The sequence below is a fragment of the Phoca vitulina genome, unplaced genomic scaffold, assembly GCF_004348235.1.
Source record: "Phoca vitulina isolate PV1807 unplaced genomic scaffold, GSC_HSeal_1.0 scaffold28, whole genome shotgun sequence".
Classification (NCBI taxonomy): domain Eukaryota; kingdom Metazoa; phylum Chordata; class Mammalia; order Carnivora; family Phocidae; genus Phoca; species Phoca vitulina.
This window is the reverse complement of record NW_022589731.1, coordinates 16858912-16867126: the sequence shown is the minus strand read 5'-3', so window position 1 is coordinate 16867126 and position 8215 is coordinate 16858912.

Sequence of the window (8215 nt, the reverse complement as noted above, 5' to 3'; positions counted from 1 at the left end):
TTCAAGATTTTAATGGTTAGAAGTCTAATCAATCACAAAGTTGCAGCCACCAGAACTGAAATAAAAGGGGTACCTGGTGGCTCAGTTGGTTAAGCTGCTGACTCTTGATTTTGGCTCAGGTCATGATCTCAGGGTCCTGGGATCAAGCCCTGGGTCAGGCTCCGTGCTAAGCGGGGAGTCTGCTTGTCCCTCTCACTCTGCCCCTCCTCCTGCACTCTCTCTCTCTCTAAAATAAATAAAATCTTTAAGAAAAAAAGAACTGAAATAAAAGACTCAAGAGTTTCTTTAAGGTATTACTTGTGCTGAGGTCCAGGAGCCCCATGGCTCCTGTTGGCTCCTGTTGTAACTGGCCGATGTGGGACTAGAGACCAGGGGTCCTGTCTTCCAGCCTGATTCTCTCTCAACTGTGCCGCCCCTACCCTAAGAAGGCTCATGGAGTGGGACCAAAGGACCCTTTCAGGAACCTGGGGGAGAAAGTCTATGCTGACTTCACAACCAGAGTCATAAGCAAATCGTGGCCCAGACTCAAGTTTCTCTTTATTTTTCTCACTGTCAAATAAAAAAATTGAGACTTAGGCAAGGAGAGACTTTATTCGAAAAGATTCTTGCAAAGGGCAGGGGTGCCAGTGCAGAAGGGAGCTATAGCAGTAGTGAGACCTCCGACAGAGGGATCTACAAGCATCTCAGAGGTCAGCCAGCAAAGGCTTTTCCTTTACTAGGGAGGAGTAGGCAAATCTAGAAAGAAGCAGGTGTGGGGCAGTGGGGCAGTAAATCAGAGGTCAGCCCATTCCTCAGGAGGGGCCGTTACGGAGGCCCCTCAACAAGGGGGTCAGCTGTGACTCGGATCTAAGCCCTATGGAGAGAGAAGTTTCTGTGCAGGAAGCCAGTTCCAGAACACAAAGGAGGGGGGAGGATTTCTTAACCATTGCTGTTTTCCGGGATCACCGTGTTCAGGTGCAGCTGGTGTCCGAGTGAAAGGAGGCGCCCATTAGTGTCACTTCCGAATCACCAACTCTCATTTTCCCACCCCACAGCCCTCTCTGAAAAGCGTTTAAGAAGAGGAATTTATTTTGCAGGATTCCTCTTATTGAGCCAAGTCTAAAAGTGGCTGCAAGTCCCTCCTGATTACCGAGACAGGACACTGGCTTCAAAGTATCGAGACCCAAGTCCTCCAGTCCACCACTGCTTCCAGTTGGCTATTTTAAAATCCCTTTTTTTTTTTTTTTTCTGGCTTCCCCTTTTCAGACCTATGGATAAAGACAAAGCCAGGGCTAGAGTTTCCTAAATCCTGTCCCACAGAAGGCCAGTTCTATGGGACCTTAGTAGCCATCACCCACATACCAGCTGGCATCTTCCTACCTCTCAAATATTTTGTTTACTTGTTTTAAATCCTCAATTTCACAACTCTTATGAGCCCTGATACCACCCCTCTCCTAATTTTTGTGAATGCTCAGGGACTTCTGCCCCATCGACATTTGCCCCTTCCCAAACCCACCTGGACTCAGAGCTCCATGTCTTCAAGGTTCCCATAAAAGCCTCACTCGCATGATGCATTGTGCTGGTCTAGTAATTTTCATGAAGATTGAGGGGTACAACCCAAATCACATAGCCTTCCCCCGAGTTGCTGCTCTTCAGTTTGTTCACATCCAGATTTCTGTTTATTTCTTACTTTTTAAAAAATATTTTATTTTTGAGAGACAGCGAGCATGCAAGAGAATGAGAGAGAGAGCATGAATGGGGGTGGAGGGAGGGCAGAGCGAGAGGGATAAACAGACTCCCTGCTGAGCAGGGAGCCCAACGCAGGGCTTGATCCCAGGATCGTGGGATCACAACCTGAGCTGAAGGCAGATGCTTAACCCACTGAGCCACCCAGGCGCCCCTCCCTCTTACTTTTTAATCAAAAGCCCTTGACGGCTTATTTTTCCAAACAATTCATGGCCATACCAGCTTTATTGGGAGTTAGGTAATGCATGGCCAACTAATTGCACACATTTCCAAATACACACTAAGGCTTTGCCCTTCAGGATGGTCCAGACCAGCAGCAGCGGCGGCATCACTTGGAATCTCATACAAGTGCAGATGCTCAGCTATACCCCAGTACTACCCGATGAGAAAGGGCATGTTAACAACATCCCCAGGTGATCACAGGCACATTAAAGTTTGAGAAGCGCTGGTCTAGCGTATGACATAATTTGGATCAGTTCCTTGAACCTGGTGTGGTGGGTTGAATTTTGGCTCCCCTACCAAATTCATGTTCACCTGGAACCTCAGAATGTTACTTTATTTGGAATAAGGGTGTCTGCAGATGTAATTAAGGATCTTGAGATCATCCTGTATTTAGGGTGATCCTAAATCCAGCGAATGAGGTCTTTTTAGAGGAAGGAAAGGCACATTTGAGATGCAGAGCCATGGGGGAGACTGCCATGGCAGGTGGAGACTATAGAGTCAAGATCTGCAAGTGAAAGGACCACCAAGGATTGCTAACAGCCACCAGAGAGCTGTGAAACAGCTAGCCCTACAGACACCTTGCTTCGGGGCTTCTCGCCTCTAGAACTAGGAGAGAGTAAATGTTGTTTTAAGGCACCCGGTTTCTGGTCTTTTGTTACAGTAGCCACAGGAAACCAAGACCCCTGGCAAAACCTGGGGTTTAGTTGCATGTCTGCATCACTTTTCTTTCCTCTGGGTGATACCGGTCCCCATTCTCATCAGTCCTGAGCTGATACAAGCTTGGGGGTCTCCTGTAAGAGCTCCAGGCTTGTCACCTACTTTCTGCCCAACTTGACCACTAGCCTTCTCTCCCAGAGCCCCTTCCGCTTCCTGACATTTGTACTTCGTTTCCTCCTCTTTCTCCTCTGCTCTTGGGTTACTTCTCTCCCTCTGTTTCTGTGTTCTCTACCAGCCAGCTCTTGCCTGCCCTGCATTTCGGTGTGGGTCTGCTAGAATCTGCCTCAGCCCTCATCCTTTCTACTTCAGTTGCCCTGGGATGTTATTGTTGTTCTACAGAACTTCGTTCACTGCTTTTATGGATTAGAGTCTTTATCAGTCCTCCAGAAGGTCTTGCCAATTAGGCTGGAATGGGGCAATTCCTTGGAATACTTTCTCCTTATAGTCTCACCTTCTACATTTGGGTCAGAGAGAGGGGATCTTTTCTCTCTAGCACTTTCTGCTCCGTTACGCAGGACTTCAAAAAACACACACACTCACACAGAGTAATTCCAAAGTCTCCTTCCGAGGTGAGCAGCCATCCATTTTTTTGAATTCTTTACTTTTCTGCCATATGGGTCATATTCACAATGGAGTGAGCTAAGACCAGTTTTTAGCTCATTTGTATTCTTTTGTTGGAAGACAGTTTCTTGTTACCAAGACAACATGTTGTCTGGTCATATGAGAATTGCAGACAGGGCAAATTCATTCTCAAGATTAAGCAACTGAATATGGATTTATCCTAGTGTCTTATGCTTAAAAATGTTCTTTGCTTTGTAGTTTATTGAAAAGTTCACTCCATCATCTTGCTTCACTGAAAAGTTCCATTTGATCTTGATGAATGGATCCTCTTATCAGAGAAAAATGTCCCTTTATATCTGCTAATACTCTTTTTCTCAAAGTCTGTTTAATCTAATATTAACAACCACACCAGCTTTCTTAGGCTTAGTGTTTGCATAATATATTTTTCCAAATTTTAAAAGGAATTGAAATGTGATTCTCGTAAACAACCTATAATTGAGTCTTTTATTTTTTAATCCATTTGACAATTTCTGTTCTTTAGCGTGTTTAGTCCATTTGCATTTAATGTAATTATTGATACTGTTGGGTTTAAGTCAGCTATCTCAGTATTTGTTTTAAAATGTTTATAATTTATTTATAGATGGAATTTTTAAAAAGATTTTATTTATTTGAGAGAGCAAGAGAGAGCACAAGTAGGGGGAGGGGCAGAGGGAGAGGGAGAAGCAGGCTCCCCCCTGAGCAGGGAGCTCGAAGTGGGACTCGATCCCAGGACCCTGGGATCATGACCTGAGCTGAAGGCAGATGCTTCACCGACTGAGCCACCCAGGCGCCCTGTAGATGGAATTTTTAAAGTATTCAACTTCATTAAGCATCACTGTAAATTTTGTATTAATTATCAGGCCATGAAGAACCATAAAATCTGAGTTATAAAGGATCTTTCAGGTCATTTAGTGTCACTCCAGTTGGGAGAAGAGACACGTATGGATATATCAAAGCTGACAATTGAAAAAAATCATCTGACCAATAGTTCTCAAAAATCATGACAATTTGCTCCTCAATCTTTTTATTTTAGGTCCTTTCTGGAGACTTGGAGCCCTCCAAATATAACAACACACCTCCTCCCATGGCCTTTACCTATGACCCTAATTTGGATGAGATGATTACTTTCTTTACAGGCTCCCATCCCTTTCTCTATCATTTCCTATTACTTAAAACAAACAAACAAACAAAAACCTCAATGCATTCCGTGTCTTCTATATGCAGACACAGAGATGTGGCAGAGGGGAGGAGACTCGAGGATGTTAAAACCATGACCCCAGCCTTTGGAAATCCCAGCCTAAAGGAACTCCTAATTTATTGTATCAGACACTTGGCAAACTTCTTTCTCTGGGTTGGACTTACTTTTTTTCTTTCGAAACAAGCAAAGAGAAGGAAACTCCATGACACCAGAAGACCTAAAGAATTGCCAAAGGATTATTCTGCTGTCCCCCCCTTTTTTTTTTTTTTTGTCCTCAATAAAAACAACGGAATACAGCCTCTAGAGATATTCACACAGGTCTCAGCGCTCTGATAGGAAAATTTTTTCACGTGTCCCAGCAGAACTGGCTTCATTCATTTTTTTTAAGGGGACAGACAGAGGGTCGTATGGGTGCTACTGAACAGCATGGCACAAATGACAGTTCTATGACCCCATTTGAGACAGTTAAAGGACACGTCCTGCTCCTTCTTTCCCGGCATAACTTTAGGGTGAAGATTTCGCCCAGGGGCTTTGCAAACACCATGTGATCCATTCGGTGCTATGATGAGAAATTCATACTTCACAGCAAGGTGCATGCAAGTCCTAGTGAGGCTTCCTTGAGAACTATACAACCATCACAGTTTACTATTTCCACGGGTCTCTCATTGGAACGGAAAACCCATCAACTTGACGATGAGCGTTGGGAGGCCCATAAAGTGCAGCAATCGTGGGTCTCCTGGACCACCTGTGATTCGCTCTCATTTTCCCAGAATTGGGAACTTCCAGCTTCGTTCATGGTCCTGTTCTAGCTGACGGTCATTTCCCTGTTCACAGACTTAAGCTTCCAGACTTTGGGTGAAGTTGGAGGGTACTGGGGCTTTACAGTTCAGAGGGCACCCTCAAAGTTACAAGTAAGTCCTTTTCCTTTGACAGATGAGTGTGGTTGTGGACCGATCACCTGATGCCACATGGCAATTGCATGGACCTGGTAACTTACAGGAGCATTTCACTGAGGGGCTCCCGGCACCGGGACCAGTCTGCAGAGCCCTGGCCGGCACATTCCCCATGAAGCAAGACAGCCCTGTTTATTTGCCTTCTCTTCTCTTAGAATGATTCACGCATTCCCTATGCAATTAGAGGCTTCTTCCCCAGTTTTACTTACACTATCTTTGCTTTCATTAGCATTCATCTGATTCCGTGAGTTTCTTGTATTAAAAAAAATGAGATTTATCTGGACCCAAAAAATGTTTTCATGACATCAGTTGTTTCATACTCTACTATTGTTGGATTTGGATTGCCATTTCCTGACCCCTTTTCTAAGTCCCAGATTTCCAATTTGTTAAGGATTAAAGATCTGACCTGAGGAATGCTAAATTGCCTGGAGTGTTCCCACCACGGAATCATAACTGGGGTTTTACTTCTCTGAGGACTTGCAAGAGCTGGAAACTTCTAGATCATGTAGTCTTGAGTTTCATACATGCAGGAATGGGGTCCTGCTTGTTTATGCATCTTTCATGACCTCCTTGAATAAGGTCAATGCTCACAACAAGTTTCCTGAATCAAATTAGTGTGACAATCTCCACTTGATAAAAGAGGATACTGAGGTTCAAAAGATCGACAGGCTTTACTCTGCAGATCTATGATGGGGGAGCACGGTCAGTGTCCTCCCTGCTGAGTCCAACTTTTACTCAAGACTCAGTTGTACTTCTGCAGCCTGGAGAAGTCTCTACAGCTACCCCAAGTCTGTTGCTTTGCCCTTGAGATGAACTTCGCAGCTTCTAGAAGGAATGTTTTCAGCCCTAAAATGCAACATTTGCTAACCTGCAAATGGCTTTTTTTTTGTCCTTTGAAATCATCTTTACTCCTTCCTACTAATTCTGCAAATACTCCATGAAAAGGGAACAGCAACTCTCTGCCCGTTTTGATTTTTTGACCTCTTACCACCTGCCTTTTCATGACGCATACTAACAATTATGCTCCCAGGCCTATGAATCCTGTCCCCTCTGGAAGAGAGGGCGGTCTGCATCCTTGTCAGCAACAAGCCTCCTGTTCAGACTTGTTCCTCCAGAGCTGACATCTCTCTTAAGCAGTCTCCGTGTCTCCTCGTCTCCTGCAGGCTGGCTTGTCACACTCGTCCAGCTTAAAGTTCTTATCGATCTTTATGCTTGTTTCCCCACAATGTGGTTCTGTGCCCTGACTCGGTCACACCCCAACAAGCAGCTGCTCCGGGGGCTTGAATCTCCCTGCCCTGCTGCTCTGGGAGGCCAGGACTGTTTGGGAAGAAAGGTTCATGTCATTAAGGCAGGAATTCTCCACCATGGCCCAATTGACACGTTGGGCCAGATCATTCTTTGCTGTGGAGGGCTGTCCTATGGAGCGCAGGATGCTTACACACTAGATGCCAGGAGCACCAGCCCCCTCCAGCTAGGACCACCAAAAAATGTCTCCAGACGTTGCCCAATATCTCCCCGGGGGCAATTTGTTCCTGGTTGAAAACTCTCACTTTAAGGGACTGCGTGAGCCCTTCATTTAACCCAAACACAGAAGGCAGTGCCCTGTGATTTTCTACCTGTGGGGCAGTGGCTGGGAATGATTGGCTGGGGTCCTGTCAGAAGAAAAAGGCTCTGTGTTCGGGACACCCATACTCAAATATAACCTGGCACTGTGGAAACACCAGCATATTTTCTTGAAAAACAAAAAAACCTCTTGTTAGTTTCTTAGCAGACACAGAAGCACATTGAAGAAGGCGGCATGACTCCGGCATAAAGATAAGCTTTTGCACTGATATGCTGTATAGAGTGTAATAAAGCTTTCCACATTTATCAGCTCATTTTAGCATTGATCTTCGAGGTACTAAAGGGAAAATTATGATGGTGATGATGTTTATACTGCTTTGTTAAAATCATCCTCTGGCAACTAAATTCAGGCAGTTTTAAAGACTTCTCCACAGATATATTTTCTTGCTGGACAAATTAAGGGCAAATACATATTTTCTTTGGTCATAACCTATGCAAAATGGAAATAATTTCATGAAACATTGGCAGACTGTAGTAGGTTATATCCTGATTGTTTCTCACTCCCTCTCCTTTTTCTTACCCCAAATGGAAAAATTAATTCAATTATCTTTTGTAGGTGGAGAAAATCTCCCTAACAGAGGATGGGCAAGAAATGGTTTTTGTTATTCCAGTTGTTTGATAAGCATCCTTAATGCTTCTTGGTAACCAGTATACAAAGAGCAAGTGTCCCTGGCAGCCTAGCATTTCTAGAACTTTCTTATCATTTTCCTAGTTTTCCTGACCTTACAAGCTCATCACTGATGCCCAGGACTGTTTCAATGTGTTCTCTTCCCCACTGCCTTAATCAGACTAAGTGATGGGCTTGATTTGATGCTTCTCACCCAGGAGGGGATGGTTATCACTGCCATCTGTATTCCAAAATGGCCTTATCTTTGGCCTAGTGGGTCCATCAGCATTGCGGAAATGACAGACAAGCCCTTCCCAGACAGCCATGTGCCATCAAGTTTTCTCTGGTTGTAGGAGGTGCGCCTTTGGGGGAAATGGCTATAGTATGAGCTGGTATAGTCACAAGCAGAATTATACTAGGGCCCTACTAGGCTTAAAACTATGCCTGAACATATTGCTTTAATTGCCCATGTAATCTTGATGGGCATAGGTTAAACACCTGTAATTTGGAATTTGGCCAATCAAGTTGGGCTGGCTGGTACAGATTCAAGGACACTCAAGAGAAGATGCT